The sequence below is a fragment of the Anomalospiza imberbis genome, chromosome 2 (genome assembly GCF_031753505.1).
Source record: "Anomalospiza imberbis isolate Cuckoo-Finch-1a 21T00152 chromosome 2, ASM3175350v1, whole genome shotgun sequence".
In the NCBI taxonomy this organism is placed as follows: Eukaryota; Metazoa; Chordata; class Aves; order Passeriformes; family Viduidae; genus Anomalospiza; species Anomalospiza imberbis.
In genome coordinates, this window is record NC_089682.1 from 29,456,986 (window position 1) to 29,482,008 (window position 25,023).

Here is a 25,023-nt window from a genome sequence, read left to right on the forward strand (position 1 = left end):
TCCACTTGGACATCGAGCTGTTGACTGCAACTCTGAGTGTAACCATCCAATCAATTCTTTACTGGGGGGCTTGTGCATATTCCAAATGACTTCAGACATGTCAATAGTAAACAAAACGGCTCTCTACAATTTCAGCTGTTCATTATTATTACTCCTAGTCAATGATAAAAATAACCTTGCAGAAAAAGATGCGTACAGCTTCCACTTCACTCTGAAAAAGAATTTCCACTGTCTCACAAACTCTTAAAAAGTACATTAAAAAAAAAGGAAAATGGTGCTAGGAGGCAAGCACTTGATCAACTACAGAAGCAATGTCCATAGGTTTATACCACATTTATGCACATATACAAATCCTCCAAACATACAAGACAATATTTCTCTCTATTTTATAAAAGAACCCCAGCTCTTTACAAACCTGTATGGCTCACCACCACAGTGAAATATGTATATTTAATAGTAGCTGCACTGCATTAGTTTGGTCAGGAGATTTTACTAAGCTCCTGAGATCAAATTGAAGGACCTTATGCAGAGGATTATTGCAACTGACTGCAGCTACCATGATTTATGTCATCTGACTTTCTGTCCATGTTGTTCTCTAGGCTCAAATGTTTCTTACCCTGTATTAGCTTCAGACGTTTCTTTCATTCCTTCATTTTTAGGACACATTATTTTGACAATTTTCCATGCCATTGCAGATTACATTTGCCTGAAAAGATCACTACATTCTAGCACTGATTTTATATATGAGTTTTCAAATAACAGTCTTAGGAAAAGCATTCAATAAAAAGGACAGACTTTGGCTTTTTTTATGAATTACACGCATCACCTTTAACCTAAAAGAAATACTATCTGCTCGACAGAATTTTCAAGACCTTCAAAAAGGACTTTATGTTCATTTTGATACTACCTAGCACAGTGGCATTCAGTTTTAATTGGAGCTTCTGGTTGTAATCACACTAATAAAGTGATGATAAGAAGAGCTGTAGTACATAAATGGTCTAAAAACATTTTACAGTACAATATCTTGTGAAAAGCAGACATCTAAGTATAAGATAGTTTGCAACTATCCATACTCCATGGCCCTGTGACATTACGGACTACCGTCACTTCTAGGTGGAGAAATTTGTCATTTGTATGGTGAGCATTGTCAGTAAGCAGATTTTTCCACCCACCCATCTCCCTTGCTTTCTTTGTAGTGTTAGCCCCCATAAGCTGTTGGTGATGAATGAGACATGTTCTTGTAGAGTTCCCTGCAGCAACCATTGCCAAAGAGCAGCTGAGAGACTTATAATGATTCACTGGTGCACGATAGCTCTAATTTCCTCTTTCTGTTTTCAGTTTCTCAACATTTTCATTTTCTGATATTCCAGTGCCAGGACTGCTTTGTTCCTTTTTTCATAAGAAAACAGTCTTTGTTGTTTAATTGAGATAGGAGAACAGGACAAAATTTATTCAGTATGTTTCTTTAGACCATTGCATGTGTATTTATATGAATAGAAAAATGTGTGTACATGTGTGTGTATATGCATACATGCATATAAAGATATATATGTGTGTATCTAACTCTCTCTTTCACTCCATATAGTGTAGCAAATCCCAGCTTCTGCCACCCGCACTACTCTCCAAGAGAGACAAGCTTTAAAAACATCTCAGCTATCCAAATTTGCCTGAGGAGATTTTCTTACCTCTCTCCCATTCTCTCCTTCCCCCAAATAACCCAAATATATGCCTTCCTGCACTATCTTCAAGTGCAGTAGATCAGTGACAAAGTAAAACCTTTCTTTCCAAAGATTTCAGGTAAAGATTTTAGAAGTGTTTAACTCCATTAGGTATAATATACTTGAGAAAAGTAGAGATTTACCTTAGAAGTCTCTCATTCTCTGGTGCTGCCTTTTCTGATTATGTTTCCCCAAAGCACAGTTTAAGGTGTAGTTTAAGATTATTTGAAGTATAATGTATACTTTATACAGTACATAAAATTTTACTTACTTTTTCTTAAACTATATGTTCTGAGGGGTGTCAAGAGGGCAGAACTAAATCTCAAGACATTGTACAAGTGATTATCAACTGAGAGAGCCTCAAAAAGGTATTACTTCTTCCTATAATAAAAGATGTTGGATCTTTTTCCCTGGGTATAACAGCAAGTCCCTGCTTGCATCAAAAGAAACTTGTGTTGCTCTCTGCAAAATATCTTAACTCTAATACAATGATGATCTCTCTTGTTAATAATCCAACAAGCTTGCAGGCCAGACCTTTTACCCTTTAAGACAAGTAACACATGGTCACATGACCATATTTCAGAAATTGGTCTGATCTTCCAGCTCCCCTTTTAAAATAAAATTTACATCTCTGAAAAAGGCAGGCTTGTTCAAGCCCAGATCACGCAGGAAGTCTGTAACAAGCTGATCCCAGTTTAGTACACACTCAGGCAGACCATCCTGGCTATACAAGATACCACTCCTGCTTTTTCACAGACTTTGGAGGATGAGAGGGTGTCATTTCCATCCAAAATGCATGAAAATATCTACAAGAAAGTGAAAGAAGGAGAAACTAGTGAAATTTATCTCAAACACATTACAAGTAACTCACATAGGCATAGCCTCTATGAAATAAAAAATTAAATCCATATCATGCCACACTATATTTCATCCAATAATTTTGTGTTCTAATTATCAAACAAATCACAGATTTTGTGCTGGTCACACTTAATTTATGAACTGTATAGTACAACAGTTAATGGACTCAGTACTTAATTCCCCCTTGTATCTTCTCCAGTGATATTCAAGTATTTCAGCTGAGATTTTAATTGATTTTCACAGTAGCCACTCGTTAATAGGATAATTTGTCAATACAATAATAAAACAATTGTTCCTTCAGTTTATTAGATAAGAAAGTTAAGGCTTGTTTCATTAATTGCAGGCAGCTGTAGGGTTTTCAGGATGAAAGATATAAATCTCAATGGCACTGTGGAAAACTAGGTCAGAGGGCAGGGGAAAATTAGTTAAGCATGATGGACCAACAGTGACCTGTACAGGTGTTTGAGCTCACTTTCTAGTCATCACTTCCTCTGTTCTTATTTGGCTCTGGCAAAGCCCATAGGTCAACACATGTACTCTTATGCCTGGTTTGAATTAGAAGCCAGTCTAGAGCTGCTCACTCCCCATCTCCAGATAATGTTACCTATTAGAAGTAAAACATTTCACAGTGTCTTTATGTTGTCATGTATTTCCCAAGGAACATTGTTTACATCTGTAAGTGCCGCTTGATTCTTAAAATAGGAAACTTAAAATAGAATTCAAATTATCTACAAAAGTGGAAAAAGAGCATTACAAAGGAATAAGTGTTATTCATGAAGTCTAGAAGATTTCAGTGAAATAAAATATCTATTGAAAATCAGTCCAGTTGATACAAATGTGTTCATCAATCACATTGAGCATCCTCCCTTCCAACACTAACAATATAAGCATTTTTCCCTCTATCAAACTTTGAAAGTAGTATTTCCCATGTCCCTTGTTTTCAGCCTTGGATTTTTTTTTCTTTTTTTAAGAAAAACCTTTTGTCTTCATGTTAATTTTTATTAAAGTTAAAACTTAAAAGAGCACAAAGAGCTAGCTAAAAAAACTGTTACTTTTTATTGTAACAAATTAGCTTCAAGTTTCCTGAAAAGAGAAAAAACTCTGGTTTGACACCATGCATTCTGTATTATGTGAGCTTACTGTATTAATATGTCAGACTGAAAATGCTACAAAACTGTTGTCTGATCTTGATTGAAATCTTTCAGCTATACGAGACATAGCTCCAACAAGTAACTCAGCCTCCTACATAAGTAAAATAAAATAGTCACACTGCAGCAAGTAGGACAAGGGCAGTCTTAGTAAAATAGGGGTTTCTAAAGCATAAGTAGTAGAGGGTTTACTTACAGAAATGGTGCAGAAAGGGTAAGAAATAGCATCACTCATCTTCAGTGCTTCCTGGATAGAGTGTTAGGAGATCAGTCATCATAGTTATGTTCTGAGGTGTACTTTGCTGCCCTTTGATGCACCTCAAATACCAAATACCTGTGATCTTTACAAGCGTAAGCAAGTGTGTATATTCACCTATGCAGGCCTCCTGATCTGCAGGTACAGGTGAGCCTGACCATGGCTTTGCCTGCTAAATGTAGATTACTGACTGATGGATGTCTTTGTGCCTACATTTGCAGAGGCTTGGGAGCAGCCATTTTTGAAATATGATTTTTCTGGCTTATCATGGTATCCTTCCCTGTCTCCCTCCCACAGCTGACTTTGAGGCTTTACAGTCTGATTTTTATATATCTCATTTTGGGGCTTTCAAGTAGTGGGTGACACTGTTTGTTGGCTGTATTTCTAATTTTCTCCTTATCAAGTTGGGAATTTCAGAGTCAAATCTCTCATTTCATCAAAGACCATGAAAACCTGAAATAATTTTAGCACAATTTCACAAAATTTCTTTGTTTCAAATTCTCAGAATAAGGGCACAAGAACTGCAGAGGACAAACAAATAATTTAAAAAAAAAACCACAAAACAATTTATGTCATGCTTAAGAGTTCACATTTTAAGCAAGCAGGTTCATCTTAAAGAAAGCTTTCTTTGTCCAAGAAAAACAAGGTAGTTTAAAACCTAAATTCTGCTTCACATTTTTAAGAGAGGTTTGGTTACCTTGCTGCTTCATGACAATGAAGTTAAGTGCTCAGTTATTTGCTGGTGGGAGTTTCATTTTAACTTCCTCGGTTACAACATTGCTCATTCTTAACCTACCATAGAGAGCGGTTCATTCCAAACTCCACTGAACAATATTCCTATAAAGTTAATTTCTCAATTCAATCTCATTACTCTTCTAACATAAAAGACATTGGGGAAAATACAGTAATGTTCTTTGCTTGCTTGTTTGTAAATCAAAGTGCCATAGATACTTATTAACTCCTCCTTCCAAGGAAAAATCTTTTTCAACTGGGCACTGGTGATACATTTTTCTCACCACAGAAATGAACATGCTATTTTGCCATCAAACACTTACACCAGTATCACTAAATTAAATCTTTCCTTGGTCTTCTGTAAAGGAGGGATAGAGTAAGAAAATAAATAGAAAGGATATCCCTTTCATAATATGTTATAATTTAATGAAGATGTGCTCATGTCACACAATGCGCAAAGAAAATCTTATTTGCTAAAATTTTAAAATCAAATTTTAGTCACTTTTGCACACTAAATACAATAATAATTCAATGTAATAATAATTTAAAATGTGTGTATATATGGAAAAAGATGTGTCAAATATTGAGTCAGAACCCCCAACTGCCTTAAACCAACACAGGCATTTTTTCACTAGAACTAGATTAATTTATGTCAAATGAAGAGCTGAACATTGAGAACAGATATATTGATAATAGGAAATAACTTTTAGCTTCTGTTTCACTAAGAACAAAAAATTTCTGACAGCAAAATTAAATAAGTGTTTTCATGTGTCTTTAAATCTGTCTACAAATGTGGAAAAATATTTATGATGGTTGAAATAAATATTTTCTGAAGTCTTAGAAATCAGGTAATTTGCTTAATTTCTGAGTAAATCACATGTATTAAGGGTAAAATACAAATGCTGCTTATATCTTTTATAATTAAAATTATAATTGATTCTGGCATTTCTACAAATGTGGTTCTGTGAAATTGTATTAACACTGTGTTAGAAAACCTCCTGAAAAGCTTTTTTCTGTCACCCAGGAAAAAATGAAACAAAATTTCCAAGTATTTCTTGTAGAATTGCATGGTCTAAAAGTTTGTGCCTAGACTGTATAAAGGAGAAAAAAAAAGTATATATTCAGAGAGACAGTACACAGAAGTGAAAGCAGCTGAACTTCTTGCAAACCACCCTCAGTTGTGAAAAGAGAGAGAACAGCGGCTACCATGTGGCACAAAACCTAAATATATATTATTTTGTTCCTTTTCGTTAAGACTGCATAGGGCATAAGTTGTTTTCAAGCATGCCTCGGACTCCTACAGCTCCAGCTGTCATGTGTAATTAAACATTTGGCCTCCACAATTACTCTACAGTGTACATATGCCAGTATTTCAAGCCTGGAATATGCATTTCAAAGAAGAATAATTCCCTGGAAATCCTAAATTGACAGGAGCAAAGACAGCCTGAAGGAAAGTAGTCAGAGAAAACTGTAAGGTCGGGATCTAATGATTAAAAAAGAAACTTCAAGAAGAACTTCAACCCTTAACTAAACCAATGGGAAAAAGAACGACAGTTGGCAAGCAGATTTCTGCATAGGGATCCTGATTAGGGAGCCTCTTGGGTTAATTTAATATTATCAGTGTTGTTCACCTTGCTGTAGTATGCCTTACCATTAATACCATTTAAACAGATTTCTTTTTTCTTAAAGCATATTTGGCATCATTTATTTTCAATGAATACTGATCATGGCAATATTAAATTTGATGATTCATATTGAATCTGAGGTTGATTTATAGCAAAGGGAGTTGGTTTTTTGGTTGGTTTGCTTTTTTCTTTTTTTTCTTTTTTTTTCTTCCCCTGGTTCACAGGCTTGCATTTACTGCTGGTGCTGTTGTCCTAGGTAATGCTGAGTTTGCATTTCAGTTAGGAACCTGTTTTTTTAGAATTTTTTATGAGGATCATTTGAAAAGAAATAGCTACATACCCTATTTCTAATGTATTTCTAACGTAAAGAACAATGGATTTAGAGAAAACAAGATGCTTTCATACAGGGAAAAAAAAAAGAAGTTGGGATGCAATAAAAATTAAGTGAATAAATTTCTTGTGTACAAAATCATTTTCCTTTAGAATGTGCCTGGGGTCTAAGGATCTTTTTTTCCACCCTAGATCATCTGCTTAGTAACAGTTAAATATAAAGTAATATGAATCCAAGAGTGAGAGGGATGGAGAAAAAAATGGTGGAAAATGAGCATTCTTCTATTAAGACACGTGAAAATGCACTCATCTACTTAGCTTTCCAAAAGTTAGACATTTAAGCCTGAATTGGTTCAACATAGGTTCCCTTTTATACTGAACAGAGAAAAATAAGCATTTCCAGCGTGCAATACACTCAATTCATTCTACACTAAAATTATTATGCATCTTTGTAATTATAATGCATTATTCTTCAATAGTTATTCAGAAAGACATTATAAAAGACAGATGCATATGACTAGAGCAGACCTAGATATCTAAATTTGAAACATCTGCATTAATCTGGGTTGAATTCCTGCTTTATAATGAACATTTTTTTTTCTTGATTCTTAATATCCTTAATACCACTTGGCTTTAGATAAAGTAACAGGAGGGCAAGAGCACTTCCACCAGTTAAACTGTATCAGTGACAATGGAGAATTACCGCAAAAGGCTGCTATCAACCCTGCTAACCTGTTAGTACTGCAGGCATGCCAGCCTTTATTTCATTGCTGACTAAACTAAGGCATTTATCTTTAACTGTCTGTAACTTACTATCTTAATAAAAAATTAAAGTTCACATCATTGTAAGGTGCCATGGCATGACAGCAAGTTACAATGCCTGTCACTGTGAATGATGGAATGACAATAAATTCATGTGAACGTTCATGCACAAACACACATACAGGGAAACAATTTTTAAATGCAGCTTGGTATTAGGCTCTAGCCTGTCAGTGTTTTATACTGAAAAAGCATCTTTGGGAAAGGAGTAAGAGGACCACAATATGAGTGAATCATCAACTTATTTTCAGCCCTATTCAGGTTAAAGTACAAGTAAAGTCACACTAAACTATGTGTCACTTTTCTCATGATTTTTGGTTTCACTTCAAAATCCAGCTCTGCCAAGTCTGAAACTGTTGATAAGGAGTTGACTACAGCTTTTCCTCGTTAGAGTTGATCACCGAGGCACCAACTTGGTAAGTAGGAGCTATCGACTTCATTGACTTTAACTGCTAATTTCCATATTTCTTTTAATAGCTGCTAGTGTTGCAGACTATTCAGGAGAGGAGGCAGCTTACCTGCTAATTCTGGCAGTGGAAGTAGCTTTGGAGCACTGGCATGAGACTGGTCCTTCTGGTTAAAAACACAGATGAGGAACTCGGAGATAACTGATCTGTGTTGTGCTTCCCACTGCTCTTCCAAATTCCGCACCAGTCAAGCCTGGAAAGGTTCTTGCTCCTGCACTTCAGCTTTGTCCTCTGCATTTAAAATAAGCAAGCTAAATCCACAACTTGAGAGAAATTCGTAGTATTCAACTATTGGAAAAATTAATCACAATAGAACTTTAAAACACCAGTACAAAATTACTCCTTCTTAGAAGTCCCTGCCTGACTTTTCATTCCTTCATCCTGGGACAGAAGAATTCTGCTGTTTCAAAGGAATCTTTTGTTCATTTAAGTTGATCTAGATGTCTCAGAGGATATGGGCTTCAAAATCAAAGCCCAAACATTCATTTATTGACCACATGCTGCACATTAAGGGTGTGGTGTTAAAGCAGGAAAATAATTACCTCAGCTACCTGCCCCCCCTCAACCCCCCTTCCCTTTCCCTGGTTTTTCTTTTGTTTTCAAAAGCTATCTACCTTTTCCTTTCATTCTGAGAAGATGACTGTTGGAAGTTGGAAGGATGTTGAGAGGGAGAAAACAGAGAGAAAGAATGGGAAAAGAGAGGGTTTCACAGGGTTTAGGAAACTGTCAGCATAACAGAAAGGCAGTGACCATTATAACTCCAGTAAAGTTCCTGTAATTGAATAAACCTTGTGCTGCCTCAAGGCTGTGGATCAGGAAGTAAAATCTTATCTCTCATCAAGTCAATTGAAAAAATGTCATTGACTTTGGTGCACTCAGGATATCTAATGAAACTTAAGAGGGTTCTTTAATAGTTAAACATGCTGAATTCTGAAAAATAAAGGCATGTCTGGAAATTGACCCCCATATTCAGACCTGAGTGATTTTCTTTAATGAAAGTGGATGGTCTAGAATATTGTCTTTCCCATTACTACCTCATATTGTTGTTCTTTTTGCCTACTATATTATGATGCTCATTGCCTCTGTTATCAGCCAATGCTCTTATCCTCCAGTTGCCTGTCCAGACAAGCTCTGGAAGACCGTGCTGCTATTTTGATCAATATCCAAAAAAATGAAAAACAGTATGAAATGGAAGACACCATTTTTATCTCTCAATGGATGGTCCACTGCAATTCTTTAAACTTCTTGTTCCTAAGTTGGTCAAATGATCCATTCTGTCTCACCTTTTCTTTCCAGAAGTAATTATAAGTCTGAAAGTAACAGCATGCTGGAAAATTTTACATGACGAAAACCAGGTTGTAGTAAGTAGAATTTGTCTTTTGATCTTTAGTACCTTCTTCTTTTTACTGAAAAGTGAAGAACTTTTTTTCTTAATGAAAACTTGCAAATTTTGCACCCTGTGGGGATGTTTGCCCACTCATTTCTGAAATCAGTTGAAGTCTGGAGATTTGGAAGCACTTTTTTCTTTTTAATCTAAAATTTTATGTGCACTTTTTAAGTGAGGAATGACTGCCCATGTAGAAGTAGGACAGGAATGAGGGGCTCATAATGAGTTGAAAAATAAATGTAAATTGATAGCACAGTTTTCTTACCCCCAAGTATTCTTATTTTGTGGGGGATTAGCAGGGTTGTACACATAAAATACAGAATACCATTCTGTCCAGCCTACCCTAGTGAGGATGGAGTTCTGTGTCCCCTTTTGAACATCACACTTTAAGAAAGATAAATGGGAGAAACCCAGAGGAGAGCATGAAAAATGAGATAAGGTTTAGAAGACATGACCTGTGAGAAAAGGTTGAGGGAATTAATTTAGTCTAGGGAAAAAAAAAAAGAGACTGAGGCAGAACATGACAGCCATACTCTACCACATAAAAGATGGTTATAAAGATACTTTATCCCTTATTGTGGGAAAAAAGTAGAGCAAAAAGTCTTAATTTAAAAAAAAATCAGTCTAGATATTAGGAAAAAGCTTGTTATTGTGACAAAGTCCTAGAGAAAGCTGCCTGTGAAGTTACATTAATCCCTTCCTTTAGAAGTTTTTAAGTCAAGCTAGAAAAACACAAATTAGGAACATCCAAGGAAAACTTCACCCACTTTAAGGTGAACAAGATAACCCCTTGAACTTCTTTCCATCTCTAAATTTCACTGATTCAACACCTTCTTCAGACTTACCTAGACAATCATAAAATGGGAGCACAGTGCTAGCTGTTGACAAGGCTCTCTCTTGCTAGTCACACTTAGACCTTTGAAGCCCTTGTGTATGATGCGTTGGCTGGGTCATAATACTGTCAAAGATGTTGTCATCTTTGAGAAAGAGGCACAGCCTCTCTGCTTTGGGTGGAGGAGGTTTTGAACTTGATGAGCTTTAAGATCACTTCCAGACCAGACCTTTCTCTGATTCTATGATTTTGAAGACAAAATTGAGTCAGATGTTATTGATGCAATGTTATCTTCGTGGTCTGGAGAATTCTGAATCCGTTGTTCTGAAAGATGTGAATATTCTTACCTTTTATGCATCTCTCTGGACTCCATTGCTGCTCATGATGGAGTAGGGTGTGATTTATCTTGCCTGGCTGAAATCATTTAATGTCAAGGATGAGATTCAGTTAAGTGTAATGCTGGACAAATCCTCTGTACTGGGAATGAGCAATTTCAAATGCCTAAATTCAGCAAATTAAAGTCAGATTATAGTTATCTTCAGCCTAGTTAATTCATCCTGGAGAGTTTCTGGAGCAATTTGGCTGTCCAGATTACATGCCTACTTGAAGGTGAGCTGGCTGGCTCCCCATAATGTTCTGAATGGATTGACTTAGGTTTCAGTGGACCCTAAAAGTATCCTGGGCAATTAATTCATGCACAGGCATGTGTGTGGGGTACCTGAGGCACAGTGTATCTGTCTCATTTTGGAATTTTACTGTAGGATGAATTGAATTGGGCTAATTCAGATATCTAGCATGTTATTCATGCTCCATGTGGTGTGTACAGAAGGATGCAGGTATCAGTATTTATATCAGTCTGGCAACAGACACCTATGTTCAGGCAACTGAACTGGACCTGCAATTTCCTAAAAGTACCCGATTCCATCCATTGATTGTAATTGAAATTTTCTGTGTAGAAAATTCCAGTTCTCTAGACCAGGAAGCTAGCATTGCCTCAATAACATTTGATTCAATAAAGGAATTTATCTTCAAAATCATAGAAAAAGTAGAACTCTTATAAATTTCTTTACACCAACATATGTGAAGTTGGACAAAATTAACCCTCTCTACTATGTTTACACTGACAATATAAACAAGGCTTTCATGGTTAGGTAAGTGATTAGGAAGTACGAGAAGATGAACATTTTTTGAGAAATGACAAAGAAATTAAAGGGAGGCATACAAGTCAAAAAAAGAAGTAGAGAATTTGGAAAATGGAAAATGAGGGAAGAAAATAAAAAGGCCAGAAATGTGGTTGTCATCCAGAGGAACTCTTCTCCTTGTTGCTTTTTACTAAGATTAATAACACTGTACTAAAAAAAATATGTTGAAAATAACTTAATCGTAGCCACAAATAAAATATTTTTCCTAACTTCAACATCAATACAAATAGCATATAAAGCATATCTGTTTCAAAGCCCAGGTGCCTAATATAAAAATGGAATTAACCTCCCTCTCTCTCAAAGGAGTTTGACATCTCAAATGAGGTTTAAGAGGAATAGTGTGGGTTTGAAGGTAGAGTTCTCAAAAGGCATGATGCAGAGCATTAGTCAATAAAGACATCTTTCTCTGTATCACTCACAGGTGCATCCAATCTGCTTGAGCATCATGAGGTAGTGTGTGCTATTTTTTCCAATTTGCTTCAAAGCTGAAGAGTTTGGGATTTTCTTTCTTTGATTTCTAGGACTACTTTAACTCTTCACCCTTTGCCACCATCAGCTTCCTTCTTTCCAGAATGAGTCTGTAATTGAATCACACATATGTAATAAAAGTCCCATTTTAAAACTTAAAAACTTACTGCAGCGATGAAAACACTTTATTTATATAAGAATCTGTAGGACTAAATGTTTTCACTTATATAGTGTATGAACATTAACTAATAATTATGTTCAGCAGAAAATTGTCAGTCTTTCACAATAATAGTACAAATAATACAAGAGCTATGAAAGAATAGCAAGCAAAGTAATGATTTTGAAATTACAGCATAAAGTTGTAAGTTAAAATATGTGTCATTACAATCTTTGTATACTAAGGTATGACTGAAAATTAGTCATTTTGCATGTTGAAAAGAAAGAGTTGCAGCAGAGATTAGATGGGAATAAAATATTAGAATACTCATTAATTTGGCAGGTATAGAAGGTATATCAAAGGATGGCTATGAGGACAGTATAAAACTCAGTCAATGGTCAGTTCAGAAGTGAGCTTATGAAATATGTCAGGTCACCAGAATTTACTAGATGCCCATTTCAGCAGCCCAGCATTTCCTCAGCACTGACCAGGAGGATTAAGCATCTTTTGATTAAAACTAAGTAAATAAAAATAAAGCCAACATATTGAATTTAACTTCCCTCTTCCATCTCTCTGAAGTGACTGCCAAGAAGTAGCATGGTATCAACAGAGCAACACTACTGGTAGTTCCAGTAATGTAACTTTTTACATTCGGAACCAATTTGGAGCTGCCAAAATTGTTTTACATACTATAACAGCTGTAGTATGGCAGAGTAATAACAATGGCTTTCAGCCAATGAACTCACCTTTGTTTCAGCTGTTTGTGTGTAGATTAAAGTCTCTAAATTCAGCCACCACTTAAAATGTTCTATGTGCTAAGGTATACTCATCTGCTTGGCAGCTGTTTCCTCACCTAGGAAACAATTCCCTCCCACCATGGGCTCCTACTACGCATACATCTTCTACTCTGTTTGGAGCAGACAGTGTTCACAGATCATACCTCAGTTTTTAGAGTGAACTGTGTTCTCCAGTTCTAGAAGATCTTAATGAAAATCCTATCAGAAGAAATTTTCTTCCACAATAGATTTTTTATTGAAATGGCAAAAAGCCAGCTCAGCATACCAGTGAATCTATTCAGTATTTTTTAGTTTGTGATTAGGTGGGTATCTGTCTTCAAATGAAGAAACTACCTGGAATCTTTTGTAGGAAGGATTGAAAAAAAGTTCGCAAAACATTTTCCTGTAAGAGTCTGCTTTCTGAGGAAAATAAGTAAGTCGGTAAAATTTAAAATTTGTCATGATATTAGCTGGTTTCATTATTTGGAGAGAGATTGTTATCATCTATGACATCAATTTGATGTCAGACTGCCCTGTTGTTCCAGGCATGTTAAAGATAATTGCTTTGCATTACATCTTGCAATGACCTAAACATGAAAAATACATAGAAATGTAGTAGTTTCTAAAGGACTTTTGTAAGACCTTTACTTATTTATGTCTTTAATTCCAGAAGAGAGACCCAAAGTCCAATGTGCACCTATACATTTTAAATATTTAAATTTATAAATAATAAGATTTGACAGAGTCACAGCAAAAGTGGCCCAGATGCAGGTATATTTAGGTGGCAGATTCACCAAGAGACTTAGAGCCACTGACTGGCAGATCTAGTTTGGGCTGCAATATTTTCCACATTTGAAAAGAGCAGAATCTGTGTGCCACCTTTACTCCCTTCATTTAAACTGTTTATCACTTGTTTACAACATCTTAAGTTCACAATTCATGTACATTATTCTATATCTCAAAGTGTAGAAGCAAGGTTACTGACAACACAGGGCTGATCCACAGAAAACCTTAGAGCCTTGATAAGCTTTTCAAGACACTTTGTTGTGGCAGTTGAATAAACTGAACTGAAAAGTCTTCTGTTTTTTTAAAGTTTTTTCCTTCTTTCCAACTACACAGCAGACAAGATCACAAAAATATAATGTCAAAATAAACACATATCTACACAGGTGACAGCCTCTGAAAGAGTCTGTGACCGATGTAACATGGAAGTATAATTATACTTTTGTTTTTGTAGAGGGTGGTCTTTTGGCAGGTCAGGGCTGAGGTCCCTGGCTGTGGGGGGGAAGTAAATTATACTTAGGTAGCCACTTTATCTTGACCTGGGAATGTCGGAAAATGTAATCTCAGACAAAAATTATTTATTCTATTTTATTTTTACTTGTTTTTCATCCTTCAAGAGAAATAGAGGAAGATTGGTAGAAGAGGGATGTAAATGCACATTTTCTGAATGTTTATCCCAGCTCCACCTGTACATCCCCATACAGGAATGTCAGATTACACCTTGGAAGAACAGATAACAGAGAAGGCTGTATTCAAGCGTCAGCCATGGGTGTGGCTGACTGTCAAGTCAATCAAGCTTCTTCAAGAAAGAAAACACAAAGGATCCTGACAAGGAGAACTTCCCACAGTTTCTTCTCTTTGGCCATTATGCTGTCTGGTTGGTTTTCCTTCATCAGTCTCCTTTGGGGGACTCACATTACAGGTAGCATCAGCTAAAAGCCACACACACTGTGAAGGAAGAGGATCATAACTGTGGGTCGGGTAATTTTGTCGGAGCCCAAGGGCCTCCCTGTCCCTGTCCTGACCCTGTCCTCATAGTGCCATCTACAAGCACTCTGACATGAACCATGTAATGGTACTTGTTAGCCACTGTGCCCTTGCACCATACAATGGCAGTAGAGAATTGTAAGCCACAAAGGCTTATTACTAAGACTGAGTCAAAATAGAGTCAAAATCCTGTCTGACAGGAAAGGCTTACCACTTTGAAAGATGTAAGTACAGTCCTACTGTTGTCAGCCCTTGTAAGACCCAAATGTAGCACAGAGCTGTGCTGAGTGGGTGCATTGCTTTGGAGCTACAGCGCTGTGTCTACAACATTAAGAAGGTACCTTCTTCATCTCCACTCACTGTCCACCTCAGGATAAATAGAATATATTGCTATGTTTGCCAAAATTTCTTCTGAGCTTTTTGGTGGTGTTGGTAAATTGCGATAACACAAGGATTAAGAGGTGGTCTGGGGCTGGAGTCAAATTGCCTCTGCCATGAGAAGGAACGTGGAAGAGGGAAAAGAGTGATATGAATGGAAGGGGAAGAGAGGGACTGGTGAGACATGAAAATTTAGGTCTGCTGCTTCTACTGCTTATGCTGGTCAGACCCAGACTTCCCTCCACAGTGACTGCAGCCTGTTCTGCTATCTGCAGTGGCCATGGGACCATTCCATAGCCATGATAATATCCAGCACCTTGACTGAAATCAAATATATCCAGATGCAGAATCCAGGAAAGAGAAAGAGCAAAATATTTCCGTCTGTTCCTGAAATGAGGTGGAAATGTAAAAAAACCTACACAACCAAAACCAAACAGAAAACAAGGGTTCCTCTTCTTTTTAGCGTAATCTGTATTTACTAAGCAACAGTGTGCTCCCTAACATTTAAGGGAGTTTAATCATAGAATATTCTAGCTGGGAAGGGAATCACAAGGATAATTGAGTCCAGCCCTTGGCCCTGCACAGACTCATCCTCAAGAGTCACACAATATGCCTTAAACCATTGTCCAAATACATCTTGAACTCTGTTAGGCTTGGTGCTGTGACCACTTCCCTGGGGAGCCTGTTGCAGTGCCTAAACACCCTCTGGTGAAGAATATTTTAATATCCAACCAAAACCTCCCCTGACATAACTTCATGCCATTCCCTTGAGTCCTGTCACTGGTCAGCAGAGAGAAGGGATCAGTGTCTGCCCCACCTCTTCCCCTCATGAGGATGTTGTAGACTGCAAGGAGGTCTCCCCTCAGTTTCCTCCAGGCTAAACAGACCAAGTGACCTCAAACATTCTTCATAAGGCTTCCCTTCTAGACTCTTCACCATCTTTGTGTCTTCTTTTGGACACTCTCTAATAGCTTTATGCCTTTTTTTTATGTTGTGGCACCCAAAACTGCCCCAGTACTTGAGGTGAGACCGCCCCCACGCAGAACAGAGCAGGACAATCCCCCCTTTTGCCCAGCTGGCCATGATGTGCCTGATGCCCAGGGTTGGTCTTCATGGCTGCCAGGGCACTGCTGGCTCACATTCAACTTTCCAGCAAAACTATGTACAGATAAACCTGTCACGGGTATTTGTGAGCTACAGGTAAAAATAAACATGTGAGGTGATTAAGCTTGTTTATTGAAAAATATACACTTATCAAAATACTGTTTATTTGAGTATACCAGCAAATAATGGTGTACTGAAGACAGCAGAAACCATAATACTTAGGAACAAAAGCAATGATGAGATGAAAAAGAGGGATAGAATACATATTTGATACATCAAAAATCTCTACTGGTTTAAAAGTATAAAGCAATTTATTCAACTTATTAAAGTAAGAGTTTATAAAATACCCTTGGACTCTGGTTTGTATACTTATCAAATTCAAAACTTCACATATAAAAATGACTAGAACTTGATTTCTCATCTCATATAAAAATGGTGATTTATATTTGAACTAACAATAAGTCTCAAGACCCACAACTATCTCTTAGTGAGGTAGTTTTTCCTCCCTGGGGGAAGAGAAAAGCTATTGGAGCACACATAAAATTTAGGTGCTTTAAGAATTTCTCCAGGACTTCTATTAGATTTGCTATCAGAAGAGACAATAAAATGGGAATTTATGTTTTTTCCTTAACAAATCTTATGTTTTCTGATGTGATATTTTGTCACTGCAATTAGGGATGTTCCTTGAAGTAGCAAACGGAAAAGTGGTGCCATGGTGTTTATTTTAGGTTTGAACATTTAAAGAATATGAGGAGTGTTTGGAAAATAAAGTTCATATATGTTATTCACATATTTTTTTCTGACAGATTGCCTCTTCACAGATGAAGGGTATGGCTTGATCATGACTTACAGAAAGAGATAGTGATTTAAGCTGCTTTCCTCAGTAAAGATTGAAGGCATGTAGAAAATAAATTTATGGTTGCAGTAAGAGAAGGCAGAAGAGGCTGTACCTCTTCTAGGTAAGAACATCTTCCTAATATGTGCTGAAAAGAACTGGCAACAGAGGAGTAGAACAATTATGATGTGTCATAATTTCTACTGCCATTGCTGGGTCACTTTTACAGTATGACAGTGTTATGTAAAGCATCTTTAAATAGTTTGTATAGGGTTTATCTCATCCAGGCACTTCTTTCATAAAGCCTGCTGTGATGTTAGGGATACTCATAGGACTTATCTGGATTCACTTAATGTGCTTTCATATATGACAGCTGGCAAATCAGGGCTGGATACAGAAAACATGCTGGGGTACCTATGGCAAATGTGGCAAACCCTGAAACACAGACTGCTGGCCTCAGCTGGAGCACAAGTGCAGAGGAGCCTCTTTTGGTAGTCCTTAAGCTCAAAGAGAAATAGTTATGGATACTGGACTCCTTCTACTTTCATCCAATTACTTTCTATATTAGAAAATGGAATATATTAGTACTTCTAAGACAAAGAACAGAACCTCAAAAAAAAGTCTCTTAGCTGTGGATACTCACTATTAAGCTAGAAAATAAATTTCATGTTATTTTCTCATTCTCTGGCCCTATGATACTTTACATTTAGGGCAATGCAGAAACACTTTATTACTCTTGTGTGTCTTGGTTAGTTGGGCTGTCTCCCAGGGAGCAAGAAATAGGTCTGAACAAAGTTTAGTCTTCCCCTAGATCCCAACAGAAGTCTCATACAGTGCTTTTCATCTCTAACATATTTTATAACATGAATCCAACTCATGACCTGTGATTTTCTAGATGCACGAAGTCAACAGTCACATAAGAGCTCTGCACATCATTCCAGATAGACACAAGTCAGGAGTTAAACTCTAGACAGAAATCCCATCCTGCCAATTTTTTTTTCAAGTGAGCATGAAAGAAATAATGGCCACTGACATTTGATTTCTCATACATGGTTACTTGAATTGTAAATAGTAGTTTCTGTCATCCTGCTCCAGAACCAAGTATCTTCAAGCTCAGGGTTTGGAGATAACATTGCCTCCTCACCCCACTACATTGCTATTTCGATAAAACCCCATGAAGTCTAAGTCTCACATAAGCAACTTGGATATTGTATTTGGAAGGTTTTGCAAACAATTTATTCTGAGTTTCTTCTTTCCCCCGCTTCTACAGCACCATCTAGAAAACGTCTGTTATTTAACGTGGAGACAATGAAGCAAGGGAAGAGGCTTGTGATCAATTAACCTTGAATAGAAACTAAGTGCTCATCAAGACAATCTATCACTCCCCTCCTCAACAGGACAAGGGGAGGAAATGCTACACAAAGCACATAGGTCAAGATAAGGACAGGGAGTTTGCTTGTCAATTATTACCTTCTTCCCAGGCTCAACTTCACTCCCACCTCTTCTACCACCTCACTCCTCTAAGTGGTGCAGAAGGGTGGAGAAGAAAAGATGCAAACAATTAATAATAGTTTGTGTTTGCTGCTATTTCTTCCTCATGCTCTTCTCCTGCTCCAGCATGAGATCCCTGTCATGGGAGACAGTCCTTCACTGACTTCTCCAACACGGGTCATTCCTGCGGGCTGCAGTTCCTGAGGAACTGCTACAGTGTGAGACCTTTCCACAAGCTGCAGTCCTTCAGGAACAGACTGCTGCAATGCAGGATGCTCTAGAGGGTAACAGGTCCTGTCAGAAAAACTGCTCCTGCATGAGCTTCTCTCCTTAGCCTGCATCTTCCCTCGGGTCACATTCATCTGATCTGGCATGGGGCCCTCCGTAGCCTGCAGGATATCTGCTCTACAGGCTGCAAGAGAACCTCTTCTCCAGCACATGAAGGAGTCCTTCCTGTCCTTCTTTGCTGACCTTGGTGTCTGAGTTTTTTCTCTCACACTCAGTCCTCTCTCCCAGTTGCTGGGCAGCAGTTTTTACCCTGTTGTATATATGTTACCACAGAGCTGCTACCAGTGTTGCTGACAGGCCCAGCTTTGGCCAGTGGCAGGATTTTTAATTTAGCATGGTACAGTAGGATCCTTTCAGGCGAAACAGAAAACATAATTTAAAGATATGATATTATTAGCAATTGAAGAGACTGTCTTGTAACTCTGGGAGTTGTTTAAGCTGCAAATTTTTGGAGGTTGGGAGAAAATTATTGGGAAAACAAAATATGTGATTTCTCTGATCTTGTATTTCACATATTACATCCATATTGACAGTCATGAGATGTGTTAGGTCTGTAAGTCAGAAAGTATGCCGAGAAGGCCACCTACATTATGACCAGCACACAGGTAACACAGTTAAAGAACAGACCAAGCAACTAAAAAAACTTGTCTTGGAATCAGCTGTCTACATGCTCATCTCACATAGTGATCACCTTATTATATTGTTACTAGATAATGGTGTAAGGTTTTCACATTTATTTTTAGAAATGGTTGAGAATGGGGGAACACTTTTGTGATAGCTCTGTCACACCAAAAATCAATCTTTTCAACACTGGTGATGCAGCTTTTGTTTCAGGAAAATGAGGAATGAAATACAGAATAGTCTTACAAAATTCTGGGGAAATTAATTAATTCTTTAACATGTCTGCAGTGCTTTAAAAAGAAAAAATATTTATATTTGATATTAGGTAAACTTATGAACCTAATAAGACATGTCTTACATATCACCACTTGAAGCCATTGCTCTATTCCACAGAGTTGATTACAAAACATGCTCCAAAAATCCAGATTAATTTTTAGGACATCAGTCAAGAACTTTTCACTTCTTATGAACAAACCAAACTCTTCAGATTTCTTTGATTTCTTACAGTCAATTCAGTATGAAAACATGTGCAGTAAAGCTGTAATAAACTATCTCTTAAAGGAAAACAATCACAAATCTGGTTTATGTGCCCTAGTGGTCCAAATGTAAATAAGTACTCAGAAGGGGAAATTAGCATAATAAGCATGAATTAACTGACTGAGATAAACGAAAAAGTATTTCAGCTTCAAAATGGATCAAAATAATTCTGCATAAATAGAAAAATATTTTAAATTTGTGTATGTCTCTTTAACTTCTTAACTTAATATTAACTGAAAATGCCACAATGCTTCATGAAGGGTTATTTCTCTCATATATATCCCTTTGGCTGTAATCTGGGAAAACCAATAAGTTAATATAAAGAGTCTGCTCTGAAAGCAATACTGTACATTAACTAACACATGGCAGTACAGAAAAGCTAAATGAATTATTTTTCTTTTGAGGCCATTAAAGAAGTAGGGATATGCTGCCAACACAATATGCAACGGATGGGGGTCTTTTTCTCCCTACAGATATACATTTGACAAGTTTGTCTCTGGACTCATTATGTGTTTTGTTTGGTTGTTTTTTATTTTTCAAATTTTGCCTCTCCAAACATTTCTGAACAGACTTAGCATTCAGGATTGTATATAACACTTGAAAACATTCAGTGGTGATTCTAAATAATAGGAACCTATTGAATAATTCTGAAGTCCCCAATATTTGTGTCAAACACTAGACTTTCAAAACTGATCACTTATAATCTTTCACAAAAATCACGCATGACATACAGTTTGAAGTTTTTCAGAATCACATGCATCAAAGATTTTGTCTGCTCTCCATGGACTTGCAAAATTCAGTTCACATTTTTGCCTTTAGAAACAAAAGAAAAGTGTAGGTAAACAAAGATTTGTTGGAGTGTGTAAGAATTGCATAAATAACAATGCCAGGTATTGTAGATTAAAATAAATGGTATATGAAGACAACTTTGCATCTTTGCCCTATTAAGAATATGTCTGGAATATTTTTAATTGCAGCAAACCAGTTTTGATCTTTGCATCTATCTCAGAAGGTTTTGAATAGTTTAACCAAACATGCTTTCAGCATTGATTTGTCATTTTTTTCCTAAATGAATCTGAAATTTTATGTAAATTAATGACACAGTGATTCTTTGAAAATTTTGTGTCCACAAATCTTTTTTTTTGAATCTTTTATTCCATTTTTCCAGCTGATCAAAGAGATTTCCTTAGACAGGAGAATTTTATAAATAAAACAAGCAAGTATACTGCAAATTTTAAGCAGTTTGGTAGATATGTAGGTAGAATCTAAATTAGCACATTGTCTACACTTTTAGCTTTAAAGCAGAGCTGTGAGAGAGTAATAATGTACTATAACTGCTTTCTCTACATCACACTTCACAGATATCATTTAAAATGTATTTGTTTAGTATTATCAGAGGACACGATGCAAAGTATCAGTATTGTAAAAGCCAGGTATAAGGTTAGAAATAACAATACCGTAAAGTCTAAAGCCCCAAAGCAGCTCAGTATTTTCAAAGTTTCAAGATAGGTATTTTGAGTCTCATGCAAAAAAAAAGTGGCTTTCTTTGGAGCAAGAATTAGCAATTGGAAATCTGTTTGCATGTACCTCTTGGGCACTACAATTCCCTAGGCATTTTCTTTAAGAAGGAGGGCTTGGCTAATAATTTTGAATCTGAGTCTTACTGTTCTCCCTTTGCTAACCTAAATACCCAGCTTTTCTTCTGTGTTTATTCAGAGCATATGATCATCTGCCTAAATATCACTCACATGGGGAAAGAGGGCTTATTGATTTTTTTACCAAACCTGCCTCAGGAGACTCAGAATCAATTGTATTTTAGAATCAATTGTATTTTTCTCTAGACAAAAGATTAACATACTTGGAAAAAAACACAGTTTCTCATCTGAAAATCTTCTAGGATAATCAGAAAGTGATAAAGTTGGAAACATCAGTGAGATTTAAGGAGACGTGGGATTTGGGGATTTTTTTTTTTTTTTATGCCTTTGATGGAAAAAAAGGAGGGGAAAACCAACCAACCAAACATGTTGGGCGTAATTTATACATGCCAGACTGTGCAACAGAAACACATCTTCGGAAGGCAGTAAAGTGCAAAAACAGGCATCACCTGCAAACACGAAAAGAGGGTGTCTCATAAAAAGTGCTGCCACCAAAATGCCATAGTAACTAAATTCTGCTTTAGTTTGTCTTTGTTTGGTCAAAAGGTTACAAAAGAGTGAACAGAAAGACATTCATATTTTTTCCTGATAACTTTCGCAATCTTGAAAACCTTTATATTTCTGCATGCTGTATTCATTCTTTTCTCAATTAGGACAAGAGAAATCATTTCCCAAACTGTATCTTCACATTCTTCTACTGCTGGTAGCTGTCATTCAAAGTCCAGCCAGTTTGATGTCTCAGTTTCTTTGTTTCTTTAATAATTCCTTTATTGGTAACAAAGGATATACAGGAAATAATAAGTAAACTTCTGAATAGGTTAATGTTTTTAACATCAGCAGTTATGCTGATGTTATCTGAAAACGAGTTAAAATTAAGAGTTCAGGCACATAGTGTACTTGTATTTTAATGAGGTGATTTGTGTAGACCTGTCATTGAGTGTTAACATTTACAAATGCAATTAATTCAGTCATATAAAACAAATATTAGATAGTTATATTTTAATGAATTTAAACCTATGTATAAATGCCAGCAGAAAGTTCCAATCATACTTAGTCAGGAATATGCATTAATCTTCCTTAGTTTTGCTCTATATAGTGCACTAGACAAGATCTTCTGGCAAAATTAAAAATAAATGCCTACATTTGACCTCTGACACATGCAGTGTGGAAACATACAATATTTAGGTTTTAATTGTGCTATTTTTCAGCTGCACCAAATCGGACCATCTGTCCAAAGTCTAAACTATAGATTTGTTTTTCTACATATATTGAAATGCATTTTTTAAAATTAGGTTTTATTATTATTTCTCTGTAAAAAGTTCAGAAATATTTGCATATTTCCAAACAGGAACAGCCCAACATCCAATTAACAATAAAATATGCATTGAATAAGAAAAATAAATATTGATCTGCAAAATACCATGCCAATTTGTTCTTACAGTTACCATCCTTTCTCTCCAGTCAACTGATTTTCTTTGACAAAGGGAATGGGAAGAGGAAAGTGCTTAAACGAAATATAAGTGAATGTTGTTTATAAAGAAGAAATATATATACTGATGGCAAATACTTCGGGCCAGATTTCCCTACAACTTTCAGTTTTTGTGCTTCACTCAAAACAAAAAATAAAACAGATCCTAAAAATCACATTTGAAAAAACTATCACAGATGGTGATGCTTATTTGTATACTTGCTAGATAATGCTCACAGTATCATATATTTGCATTTTATTTTCACTCAGAAGTTGCCTCACCATAATTTCCATTCCAATAGAGAGGTCTCTTCTACAGCAAGGAGGGAGAGGGTGGCAAGAGGACTTTAGCAGTGTTAAGATGTGACCAGAGGCACAGAATGCTATTATCACAGCAGATCCTCTGGAAAGATGTTTGCAGAGCAGACAGGCTTGCAAGAACCTGAAGGCTGATATTTTGTGACTTAAGGCTGGTTTTTCAGGAGACCAGTGAAGAGCGGACTCTTTGGATATCTGCGCCAATTCACACAAAGGGTGGCCTGTTACCTTGAGGAGTTTGGCCTCGCCAGGAAGAGCGAGGTTCCTGTATCTCTGCTTGATTATTCTCATCTTGCACTCAAAATGGCAAACTCCAGTCAAGCAGCAGTGCATTTGCACTGCCACATGCAAGTGTAACAGACGGTCTTCCCATCCATAAGAACAAATGTCAGCATTTCAGAAAACACTTGAAATTACTTTAGCCAAATAAATGCCCCCAAAAAATTTGAGCCGTGCCACTGTTCAGATTGTTCTGCTGTTTTTCTTCCTTATGTCAGCACCACTTCACACTCCAGACATGCTAATCCCAAAATATCTACACAGGAGCTTTAGAATTTCTTATATCTCCACAAGACACGGGGATGAAATGTAGATGTTTTCAAATCCGACATCCGTATCTGAGTTAATCACCTTAGCCTTTACAATCAGTAAGTGGGTAGGATAGGAATTTTTTGGGCATGGTTCATCTCCTCCCAAAGTAGAATTTTGTCAAGTGATTGATGATCGAAATGTACTTATTAGTCTCCAGAAGACCATGGCGTGACTATATGACTAGAAGTTAGGTGAGATGAATCCCACCCACAGTGATGTATTAGGTAAACAAATGGTATGAAAATTTCCCAAAATATATTAAGTTGATGACTGTTGTAGTTTAATATCAAACACCTCCCCTGAAGTGCCCTTTTCTTTATCTGTTTTTGTCAAAATGAAGTCATGAAGACCAATAATGAACAGCTGGAAAAGCGCATGTTACGTAAAGGTGAAGAACATCTGGAGTGTTCTACAGAGGATTTGATGGAGGTTTGATAGAGATGAATGTAATTCAGTGAGCTAGAATTCCTAAGAGCAAAATAGAAAAAGCAGAAAAATGTAAAGAGGGAAAGTAAAAGAAAGCTGCCAGATTCCAGACTATTATTTCTGTAGTTAAGAAACCCTGAAAACTTAGCTATTTTTGTTAAAGTTCCAATAATATCTGATATTTCTGTGACAATAGACTTGATTATTAGCAATATTGAAGACCCAATTCCTGAAATACTGATAAAACTTTTTAATTTGAATATGCACTTAAAATAACATGCTGAAAAGAATATATGACCAAAAATATTTTTTCAAAACATTAAAGAGTTTCAGAACAACCATCTGCAGGGATAGAATCAATGTCATACAGATTTTCAGTTTTGCTGAAGGATATCTTTCTAACAGAAAAATTGTAAAAATATTTAGTCATCATGAGCAACACTGAAGTTATGTGAGTAAGCAATACCTGTTTGCTGTAGTTTTGTCTATGACTTAGAAACAAGTACTGAACTGCAGTTAAAATTCTTAATGTACAATATCTGGGGTTCAAAGTCACACTTTTTTAGAAAATGCCTGCTGTAAGATCTGTATTTATTAATAGTGTTCCTATCATTTTATTACTTTAGGATGAGCCAGTAGAGGTATTATGGTATTGTAAAATTTTAATACTAATAAATGTGCCTATGGAAATAAAATACCTGTAAGTTAGTGCTTTTATGAGTTTGAAGTTGATTTATGTTATGCTGTAACCACTTTCTGAGGAGGA

At 36.5% G+C, this 25,023-nt stretch overlaps 2 long non-coding RNA genes across 2 annotated transcripts; one reads left to right on the top strand and one right to left on the bottom strand.

Moving 5' to 3' along the window:
- Positions 1-882: 882 nt before the first annotated feature.
- On the bottom strand, positions 883-12,060 carry LOC137468526 (uncharacterized). The gene is made up of 3 exons (XR_010996021.1): positions 11,794-12,060; positions 8,005-8,204; positions 883-2,524 (listed from the first exon to the last, which is right to left on the bottom strand). It is a non-coding gene; the product is annotated as an uncharacterized lncRNA (long non-coding RNA).
- On the top strand, positions 7,851-24,546 carry LOC137468525 (uncharacterized). The gene is made up of 3 exons (XR_010996020.1): positions 7,851-7,902; positions 16,834-16,986; positions 23,193-24,546. It is a non-coding gene; the product is annotated as an uncharacterized lncRNA (long non-coding RNA).
- Positions 24,547-25,023: the final 477 nt, after the last annotated feature.